This window comes from Entelurus aequoreus, linkage group LG07 (genome assembly GCF_033978785.1).
Source record: "Entelurus aequoreus isolate RoL-2023_Sb linkage group LG07, RoL_Eaeq_v1.1, whole genome shotgun sequence".
Lineage (NCBI taxonomy): Eukaryota > Metazoa > Chordata > Actinopteri > Syngnathiformes > Syngnathidae > Entelurus > Entelurus aequoreus.
In genome coordinates this window covers 74737013-74748773 of record NC_084737.1, presented here as the reverse complement: position 1 = coordinate 74748773, position 11761 = coordinate 74737013, and the positions used below count along the sequence as shown (strand labels likewise).

General features: G+C 35.6%; 1 protein-coding gene across 4 annotated transcripts in view; it reads left to right on the top strand.

Moving 5' to 3' along the window:
* Positions 1-11761, top strand: part of LOC133654259 (helicase ARIP4-like) — a 244424-nt gene that overhangs the window by 125653 nt on the left and 107010 nt on the right. The window lies entirely within an intron of this gene.

The window sequence follows — 11761 nt, the reverse complement described above, 5'->3', positions numbered from 1 at the left end:
CAATCAGTGCATCAACCCACACAACCTCCCTCATGCACACTCATCCACACCCACTCACACAAAAGGGGTTATTTCTTTCTGCTACCAATATTCTGGTTCCCACAACATAGACAACACATCTGCAAGGGACACAGTCCCTGAAGCACACATGATTGTATAGGCTGCTGGTCCACTAACATTTTCATTAATTAATATTTTTTATGTAATTATTTTTATATTGTTTTACTTTCTTTTTTATCCAAGAAAATGTTTTTTATTTATTTATCTTATTTTATTTTATTTTTTTTAAAAAGGGCCTTATCTTCAACAGACCAGGTTGTCAATGAAATTAGATTTGTTTAAAGGGTTTTTTAAACCAGGCCCAGTCCAGAAAATGTCCAAGTCGGACTCAGCAACACACACCTTCATTCATGTACACAGAAAAAAATTAGGGAACACAACAGATTGCATATAATTTATAAACAAAATTACATTTTCAAAATAAGCATTTATGTACAGTCCAGATTATGTCCAGGTCACTCAAATTAGGGAACACAACAACAGATATCATATAATCTATAAACATAATTATACTTTCAAAATAAGCCTTTGAGGACTTCTCATCTTTTTTTTAATGTTTTTTGGCATCATTATCGTTTTCAACCATGTAACTTTCTAAAGTTAGAAAATACTGAATAAATGTTTTAAAGAAAGTAATACTAAGTGAATATCTGTTTTTGGCCTTAAAAATAATCATTTTACCGAGTACTATAATTAAATTGACTAAATCATGATTGTCAATGAACTCTCCTAAAATATCAGAAACCACATTAAGCTTCATAAACAAACCAATCCTTAAACACATTTTTTCAACTTCCACCCAAAACAAAGACACAATATGACAATACCAAAACAAATGCAGGGTGGATTCAGGCTCCTGACAACAAAATCGGCAATCATCTGACTCTCTCATATTCCATAATTTTAACATTTTACCTGTGGGTAAGAAGTTATAAATAATTTTAATTTGAAAATAACGATTTTGCACATCGATAGTGGTTTTATAGATTAGTTTGAATATGGCATCCCATGGCAACGGGCAGTCAAAAAAGTCCTCCCATTTTCCATTTGTGTTGTATGAGGCAGCCTTCAAAGATTTCTTTATTAAATAAAAATTATATATTTTTCTATTTATTTTAGTTCCTTTTTGCCAACTAGAATTTCTTATTAGAGGTTTACAAACTAATAATTTAGTAGTTCCATAATTAATTATTTGTTTCCATCTTTTCCCAATTACTCCAGTTAGTTGATAAAATGAAAAGCTTGAGCAAGCATCACCATACATAGCTCTAAATTCATCATACTTCATAATTTTACCATTCTCATTGATAATATCATTGACAAAAATGATTCCTCTTTCAAACATATTTTTCCAAAAGAAAGGCTTTCCATCTATTACAATATTAGAGTTCATCCATATTAACTGCTGCAAAATATCGTCTCTTTTTTCTGGCACATAAAATTGAAAACACCACTATGAGTGGATTGTTTCCTTTATGTTTCCCAGCAGACTCTCTGGGAGGGGATCACTTGTAAAAAAGGATACAATTTCTTTTGATACAGTACATGTTTTTTGTCCAACAGGACATTTGTGTACCACTCAATGTTTAAATACATCTTTGGAACAATTGATGCTTTTAAAGACAGACACATAGCTTCAAGGTTGAGAAGTTTCAGGCCCCCATATTCATACTCTTTGTACAAAACCTTTCTTTTAATCTTTTCTGGTTTGCCGTTCCAGACAAAATCGAAGACCCTCCGCTCATAAATCTTAAAAAAGTTTTGTGATGGAGCTGGTAATAACAAAAACAAATAAATAAATTGAGGAATAATTAACGAGTTGGCAATAGACCTTTTACCATACAAGGTTAGGGATTTCCCTTTCCATAATTGCATAATTTTGTCTAGCTTTCTTAGTCGATTATCATAATTTACTGAGCCTAGATCTTCCCGATTTTCTGGGACAACAACACCAAGTATGTTAACTGGTCCATCTGTCCACAAAACAGGCACTTTGCATTCCATTCGAAAGGACGTTCCCTTTAGATTTCCGATCCTTAACATTTTACATTTATCATAATTAAGCTTAAGGCCAGATTGCTGTGAAAATATGTCCAAAAGATTAAGAAGGTTCCGCAAACAATGAGGAAAAATCTTATCCTTGTGAATCAGCCTTTTCTGACATGAACTTCATCAAGAACAAATACAGAACACGCCTCACTGATGCACATCTGCAAGACTCACTCAGAGTTGCAGTGTCAAGTTACACACCAGAGTACAACACACTAGTTAACAGCATGCAATGCCAGGCTTCCCACTAACTGACAAAGAAACAGATAACAGATTTGGTGTCCAGTTCAAAGTGTGACATGATTTAAAAATTTGAGAGTTTACTTTTGTATTTTACATGAGTTATTATTTGTACAAACATGGTGCAAAGTAATTCATGATTTGTTAAAAAATGTTAGTGGCTAGCTAGTTAAAATGGGATATTATGATTTCACAAGACTGTCTTAGAAGTGATCATTTGAAAATGTTCAATTTGAAAAATGTGCACTTAGAGAAAATATAAAAATAAAGTGTTGCATATTGATATTTATCTGTTTCAATATATATTTATTGTGAGAAATCATTAAGATGATCAGTGTTTCCACAAAGATAAATATAATTAATTATTAATAATAACAGAGTTAAAGGTAAATTGAGCAAATTGGCTACTTCTGGCAATTTATTTAAGTGTGTATCTAAATGGTAGCCCTTCGCATTAATCAGTACCCAAGAAGTAGCCCTTGGTTTCAAAAAGGTTGGTGACCCCTGGTATATACAGTGTGTGTATATACAGTTGTGCTCATAAGTTTACATACCCTGGGAGAATTTATGATTTCTTGGCCATTCTGCAGAGAATATGAATGATAACACAAAACCTTTCTTCCACTCATGCTTAATGCTTGTGTGAAGCTATTTATTGGCAAACAACTGTTTACTCTTTTTAAATCAAAATGACAAAAGAAAGTACCCAAATGACCCTGATCAAAAGTTTACATACCCCAGTGACTTTGATCTGATAACATGCACAAAAGTTGACACAAACAGGTTTGAATGGCTAATCAACGTTCCAATCATCACCTTTGTGACATGTTTGTTTGTAATTTATGTGTGCGTATAAAAGGTCAGTGAGTTTCTGGGCTTCTGACAGACCATTGCATCTTTCATCCAGTGCTGCACACATGTTTCTGGATTCTGAGTCATGGGGAAGGCAAAATAATTGTCAAAGGATCTGCGAGAAAAGGTAATTGAACTGCATAAAACAGGAAAGGGGTATAAAAAGATATCCAAGGAATTGAGAATGCCAATCAGCAGTGTTCAAACGCTGATTAAGAAGTGGAAAATGAGGGATTCTGGTAGACCAGCAAAGATTTCAGCCACAACTGCCAGGAAAATGGTTCGAGATGCAAAGAAAAATCCACAAATAACTTCAGCTGAATTACAGGACTCTCTGAAAAAATTGTGGTGTGGCTGTTTCAAGATGCACAATAAAGAGGCACTTGAAGAAAAATGGGCTGCATGGTCGAGTCGCCAGAAGAAAGCCATCACTCCAAATTACTTTGTTCCAGAAGTTTTGAGGCTTGTCACTGTGCTGTTTGGCGTAATGTAAGCGGGATACTTTGTGACATTTGCGCAGAAATGGCTTTCTTCTGGCGACTCGACCATGCAGCCCATTTTTCTTCAATTGCCTCCTTATTGCGCATCTTGAAACAGCCACACCACAATTTTTTCAGAGAGTCCTGTATTTCCTGTAACACGTGCAGAATGTGGCTTGGCATTGTCTTGGTGAAATAAGCAGGGGCGTCCATGAAAAATACATTGTTCGGATGGCAACATATGTTGCTCCAAAACCTGTATGTACCTTTCAGCATTATTGGTGCCTTCACAGATGTGTAAGTTACCCATGTCTTTAGTACTAATACACCCCCATACCATCACAGATGCTGGCTTTTGAACTTTGCGCCTATAACAGTCGGGATGGTTCTTTTCCTCTTTGGTCCGGAGGACATGACGTCCACCGTTTCCAAAAACAATTTGAAATGTGGACTCGTCAGACCACAGATCACTTTTCCACTTTGCATCAGTCCATCTTAGATGAGCTGGGGCCCAGCGAAGCCGGCGGCGTTTCTGGGTGTTGTTGATAAATGGCTTTGGTTTTGCGTAGTTGAGTTTTAACTTGCACTTACAGATGTAGTTACTGACATCGGTTTTCTGAAGTGTTCCTTTTCACACTGATGTCGGTTTTTGATGCAGTACCGCCTGAGGGATCGAAGGTCCGTAATATCATCGCTTACATGCAGTGATTTCTCCAGATTCTCGGAAACTTTTGATGATATTACGGACGGTAGATGGTGAAATCCCTAAATTCCTTGCAATCGCTCGTTGAGAAATGTTGTTCTTAAACTGTTCGACAATTTGCTCACGCATCTGTTCACAAAGTGGTGACCCTCGCCCCATCCTTGTTTGTGAATGACTGAGCATTTCATGGAAGCAGCTCTTATACCCAATCATGGCACCCACCTGTTCCCAATTAGCCTGTTCACCTGTGGGATGTTCCAAATAAGTGTTTGATGAGCATGCCTCAACTTTCTCAGTCTTATTTGCCACTTGTGCCAGCTTTTTTGAAACATGTTGCAGGCATCAAATTCCAAATGAGCTAATATTTGCAAAAAATAACAACGTTTTCCAGTTCGAACATTAAGTATCTTGTCTTTGCGGTCTATTCAATGGAATATAGGTTGAAAGGGATTTGCAAATCATTGTATTCTGATTTTATTTACCATTTACACAACGTGCCAACTTCACTGCTTTTGGGGTTTGTATTTAACGTTGTAGATTTTACTCTATAGTGCACCTTTTTAAAGAGAGTGTGTGTTTGCTTTATGTTATTGGCTCTTAGCACACATGACTCGGCTTAGTCACATCTTTCATGACATGCAAACACACACACACACACACACACACACACACACACACACACACACATTGCTGGACATACACACACGGAGGAGCAGTCTGTTAATTAGCCTGTTGCTCCCCTCTGTGTGTGGGCGTAAACAGCATCTCTCTCGTTCTTGCCTTCAGAGTGTGGAAAAACAACATGTTTTCTCTCATTCTGTCACACACACCTGTTGCTTTCATCAGTCGGGAGAACTGGCTTGAACTTTTGGTCCAAAGTTAAACAAAGTCTGTTAAAAAGATTCAAACTTGCGTATCGGTGCATTCATATTGTTCCTTTTGGGGTCAACATTGATGGCAATGCATGTATGCATAGCGTGTGTGTGTGTGTGTGTGTGTGTGTGTGTGTGTGTGTGTGTGTGTGTGTGTGTGTGTGTGTGTGTGTGTGTGTGTGTGTGTGTGTGTGTGTGTGTGTGTGTGTGTGTGTGTGTGTGTGTGTGTGTGTGTGTGTGTGTGCCTTGATGATGCTGAGGTTGCACAGAGAGATGAGTGGGATGTGATACCGTCCCACCAGCTGCTCCACATACTGACACAACAAACTGCCAGGTTGCAAAGTGCGTGTGCAGGAATGTGTCAAATGTAGGCTCATAGGTTAGTATGAGCACAGTATGACCTTACTCGTACTGTTCAGTCACATTCATCACTTTCGCGCGAAGTCCACTTCGTCTTGGATCACCGGTGTCAAACTGGAGGCCCGCCACGTCATTTAAAGTGGCTCGCGAAAGCCTTGAAATATTATGAAAGTATTTGATCTTTTCTCACTGAATGTGTTTGTTCTTTTTATATTGACAGAAAAAAAAATACATGTATTGCATGCAATTGCGTATTATTTAAACTTACATATTATGTAGTAATGCAACAATTATTTTACTACCGTATTTTTCTGACTATAAGTCGCAGTTTTTTTTCATAGTTTGGCCGGGGGTGCGACTTATACTCGGGAGCGACTTATGTGTGAAATTATTAACACATTAGCGTAAAATATCAAATAATATTATTTAGCTCATTCACGTAAGAGACTAGACGTATAAGATTTCATGGGATTTAGCGATTAGGAGTGACAGATTGTTTGGTAAACGTATAGCATGTTCTATATGTTATAGTTATTTGAATGACTCTTACCATAATATGTTAAGTTAACATACCAGGCACCTTCTCAGTTGGTTATTTATGCCTCATATAACGTACACTTATTCAGCCTGTTGTTCACTATTCTTTATTTATTTTAAATTGCCTTTTAAATGCCTAGTCTTGGTGTTGGGTTTTATCAAATAAATTTCCCCCAAAAATGTGACTTATACTCCAGTGCGACTTATATATGGTTTTTTCCTTCTTTATTATGCATTTTCAGTGTTTCCCATAAACTGCCAAGGTACCTGTGGCGGTGGGGGCGTGGCTATGGGCGTGGTCACCATGACATCATCGAGTAATTTGCATAATTTACTACAATGATATGATTTTCTCTAAAAAGCCTCAAAAAAATGTATACTTACTAATTAATAATAACAGTTTTGTTTTAAACGTCCATCCATCCATTTTACAATATAATTACAACACTTTATGTACATATTTATATACAGATTTGAACAATAAGTTATTCACTGAAATATATTTATTAATTGTGGTTCTTACAAAAAATATATCTTTATAAAAGTATAAAAGCTTAAATGTCTCTTAAAGCTCTGCCCCTTTAATTAGTGCATACTAAATAATTTAACTTTAGCCTACTACTACAACCATATTATTTACCAGCAACATAAAGTGAAACAGAGGCAGAGGTGTCCTGCCACAGTCAGTAACAAATAAACAGAAAACAGTAGTGGTGGTAGATAGACACAGAGCTTCATCAAACATCTGATCCACTGAACAAAGAGCTCCAAAAATCTTGATCATACACTTCTCTTTTGTAAAGTAAATCTGAACAGCCTATATGGGTATCTACATCAACTATATGATTTGCCTGAGAAGCTGGACAGGACACACAAAAAAAAAAAAAATTATTAAAAAAAAAAAAAATCTATTTGTAGCGGCCTTAATTCTTCCGTGGCGGGCCGCCACAAATAAATGAATGTGTGGGAAACACTGATTTTCGGGCAGTGTGACTTATACTCCGGAGCGACTTATACTCCGAAAAATACGGTATCATATTTTTCAAAAACAATTTTAGTTCAAATAAAAATAATAATAAATATCTTGAATTAGGATTTCAAAGGAAGTTATGCGTTAAATTGTTCACTGTAAAAATGAAAATTAAAAAAAAAAAAAAAAAAAAACCTATAGTACCTTTTTCAATTTACTGTAATATGCTGTAAAATTCACTGTAAATTTTATGGAAAATTGTAGCGCGTGAGCTGGCAGTTTTTTACTGCAAAATCAGAAGATTACTTTTTTTTTTTACAGTGTGTATAAAAAAATATATAATAAATGCATAGGCAATTGTATAATAATTGGGGGATCCCAATATATTAATTTCCGTGAGTTATTCACGGTTACAATGGGGCGGCAAAGCTCGGTTGATAGAGTGGCCGTGCCAGCAACTTGAGGGTTCCAGGTTCGATTCCCGCTTTCGCCATCCTAGTCACTGCCGTTGGGTCCTTGGGCAAGACACTTTACTTACCTGCACCCAGTGCCACCCCCACTGGTTTAAATGTAACTTACATATTGGCTTTCACTATGTAAAGCGCTTTGAGTCACTAGAGAAAAGCGCTATATAAATATAATTCACTTCACTTCACAAGCAGCCCTCTGAGGGCAGCCATAACTGCGATTTTGCTCTCAGGCTTATTGCTTCATTGATGCAATTCATCCCATTGTGTAAATACTTCATGTTGTCCTAATGAATAGATGGCTTACATATGGCCATTTATGAATACTGTACTGTCCTGAATATAAGACGACGACTCTTTTAAGACCCATTCTTCATGTTTTTCTCTTTACTAGACACCTTCAGTGTTTAAATACGCTGAACCCTCCTGAGCTATTTTACTATTGAATAGATACACACATAAATTAGGGTTTACAGTATATTGTGAACTGTACTGTATAATTATAAGGTTATAAATGATAGGGTTATAAATACAATAAAAAATGGTATCTTGTCTTACAGGACGAGTTTAATAGCTTCTGTGACCGATTCGTTTCTCAAATCAATGTTGGCCGTTACGGTTGGTGTTTTTCTGCACCCCGGCATGCAGAGACGGCAGGCAGGTGCATGAAGGAAGCCCTTTGTTGTGAAACACAGGTAAACAAAAATGAAGAGGTGTAGTGGGAAGGTGTGCAAAACGGTGTGGGAAGCACAAAACGCACGGCAACACATTGAAGTACAAAAAGTATAAAAAGTAGAGGTGTGGGAAAAAATCGATTTGAATTTGAATCGCGATTCTCACGTTGTGCGATTAAGAATCGATTCTAATTTTTTTTAAATCGATTTTTTATTTATTTTTATTATTTTTATTTTTTATTTTATTTTTTTAAATTTTTTTAAATTAACCAATCCAACAAAACAATACACAGCAATACCATAACAATGCAATCCAATTCCAAAACCAAACCCGACCCAGCAACACTCAGAACTGCAATAAACAGAGCAATTGAGGAGACACAAACACGACACAGAACAAACCAAAAGTAGTGAAACAAAAATGAATATTATCAACAACAGTATCAATATTAGTTACAATTTCAACATAGCAGTGATTAAAAATCCCTCATTGACATTATCATTAGACATTTATAAAAAAAAAGAACAATAGATTCACAGTGGCTTACACTTGCATCGCATCTCATAAGCTTGACAACACACTGTGTCCAATATTTTCACAAAGATAAAATAAGTCATATTTTTGGTTCATTTAATAGTTAAAACAAATTTCCATTATTGCAATCAGTTGATAAAACATTGTCCTTTACAATTATAAAAGCTTTTTACAAAAATCTACTACTCTGCTTGCATGTCAGCAGACTGGGGTAGATCCTGCTGAAATCTATGTATTGAATGAATAGAGAATCCTTTTGAATCGGGAAAGAATCGTGTTGAATTGAAAAAAAAAAAATCGATTTTGAATCGACTCGTGACCCAAGAATCGATATTGAATCGAATCGTGGGACACCCAAAGATTCACAGCCCTAACTTTTATTTTGTCTTTAGACTGTATTGTAGGTCGATTAAAGTACATTTTGCGGGCCTCACTTGGCCCCTTTTAACAGGATATATTGCATTTTCTTACGAAACCACTTCCGATTCATGTGGCATTTGTCAAAACATTCCACAGTCCCTTGAAATAAACGTAGGGTATTGGTTTGTAGTTGCTATCGTGTGTGTGCCTGTGCAGCGGGTCTTCAATATCGCTTGTCAGTCAAAGCAACAGAAACCAGAGAATGTGAGTGTTTGTGCTCTAAGGGGGCGGGGCTACATGACTAGAACTGTGCTAGTGTGGCAAAGGTGAACGTGCGCACGTGTGTGTGCGTGTGTGTATACATGTGTGTGTGTGTGTGTGTGTGTGTGTGTGTTTCTCGTTATGACTTCCGAGCCAGTCCCCCTTCACTTTGCCCTTAACTCCGCCTCCTCCTCCCCCTCCCTCAGGCTTGGTGGCTGCCCCTCCCCCCAGCTGCATAGCTGTGTGTGTTAGTGTGTGTGTTTGTGTGTGTGCGTGTGTGTGCGCGTGCGTGTGTGTGTGTGTGTGTGTGTGTGTGTGTGTGTGTGTGTGTGTGTGTGTGTGTGTGTGTGTGTGTGTGTTCTTGTATTTCCGACATCTCTTGAGACATCAACAAGGAAAAGTACCTTCCATATGTCTCATTTGCACCCCTGGTGGTGAAATCTATCCAAATGTGGGTTGTCCCAAAAAGGAGGGATTTTTCAAAAAGTTTTAAAAGTGCTCCTCCTCTGGTCAACATATGAAATAACAAGTGTGTGGAAGAAATTGAAATGCGCCTCCTTTGGCCAAAATTTTGTTTTTTTTAATTATATATATATGTATATAGAAAGATACTGTAATAACTTCAAGTAAATAATGAAGATTAAAAACCAATTACAAACAAAATATTTAAAAAATAAAAATAAAATCAGTATTTTTCTCACAATGTGTCGACTTTTTTCTTATAAAATTGGGAACAATTTCTCATGTTCTTTCTGTTTCTGTAATATTGCAATATTTTCTGGTAACCTTATTACTTTTGTATGTAAAATTATTACTTTTTAATGCAAAATGGTGACATTTGTCATATAAAATTCCGACTTGTATCACAATATTGCCAATTTTTTTGTTATTCTTGTAAAATAGTGACATATTTTGAGTAAAATGATGACTTTTGTCATAATTTTGCCAAGTAAAATTCCAATTATTATTATATTGCCAAAATTTCAGTTTTCTTATAAAATTGTGACTTTTGTCGAGTAAAAATACGACTCTTTTCATAAAATTGCCCAAATTTTAAGCTGTCTTGTAAAATTGTGACTGTTATTGAGTAAAATTCCAAATGTTATCATAATATTGCACAAATATAAAAAAATACGACTTTTATTATAATACTGCCAAAATTCAAAGTTTTTCTTGTGAAATTGTGACCTTTTTCTTGTGAAATTCCAACTCATTTTTCACAACAAGCTTTTTTAATATTTGCATAGTATGTATGTATTGTTAATGTTGTAAATACCAATCTTTATATATCTAGAAAGGGTGGTCCTAAAGAGGTATGGATTTTTCGAGGTCTCAAGAAGGTAACAAATACAAGTGTGTGTGTGTGTGTGTGTGTGTGTGTGTGTGTGTGTGTGTGTGTGTGTGTGTGTGTGTGTGTGTGTGTGTTCTTGTATTTCCACATCTCTTGAGACATCAACAAGGAAAAGTACCTTCCATATGTCTCATTTGCACCCCTGGTGGGGAAATCTATCCAAATGTGGGTTGTCCCAAAAAGGAGGGATTTTTCAAATTGACTGTGTGTGGGTTTTAAAAGTGCTCCTCCTCTCGTCAACATATAAAATAACAAGTGTGTGGAAGAAATTGAAATGCGCCTCCTTTGGCCAAAATGTTTTTTTTTTAAAATATATATATATGTATATAGAGAGATACTGTAATAACTTCAAGTAAATAATGAAGATTAAAAACCAATTACAAACAAAATATTTAAAAAATAAAAAATAAAATCAGTCTTTTTCTCACAATGTGTCGACTTTTTTCTTATAAAATTGGGAACAATTTCTCATATTCTTTCTGTTTCTGTAATATTGCAATATTTTCTGGTAAACGTATTACTTTTGTACGTAAAATTATTACTTTTTAATGCAAAATGGTGACATTTGTCATATAAAATTCCGACTTGTATCAGAATATTGCCAATGTTTTTGTTGTTCTTGTAAAATAGTGACATATTTTGAGTAAAATGATGACTTTTGTCATAATTTTGCCAAGTAAAATTCCAATTATTATTCTATTGCCAAAATTTCAGTTTTCTTATAAAATTGTGACTTTTGTCGAGTAAAAATACGACTCTTTTCATAAAATTGCCCAAATTTTAAGCTGTCTTGTAAAATTGTGACTGTTATTGAGTAAAATTCCAAATTGCACAAATGTTCCGTTTTTCTCGTGAAATCTTGACTTGTGTTGAGAAAAAAATACAACTTTTATTATAATACTGCCAAAATTCAAAGTTTTTCTTGTGAAATTGTGACCTTTTTCTTGTGAAATTCCAACTCATTTTTCACAACAAGCTTTTTTAATATTTG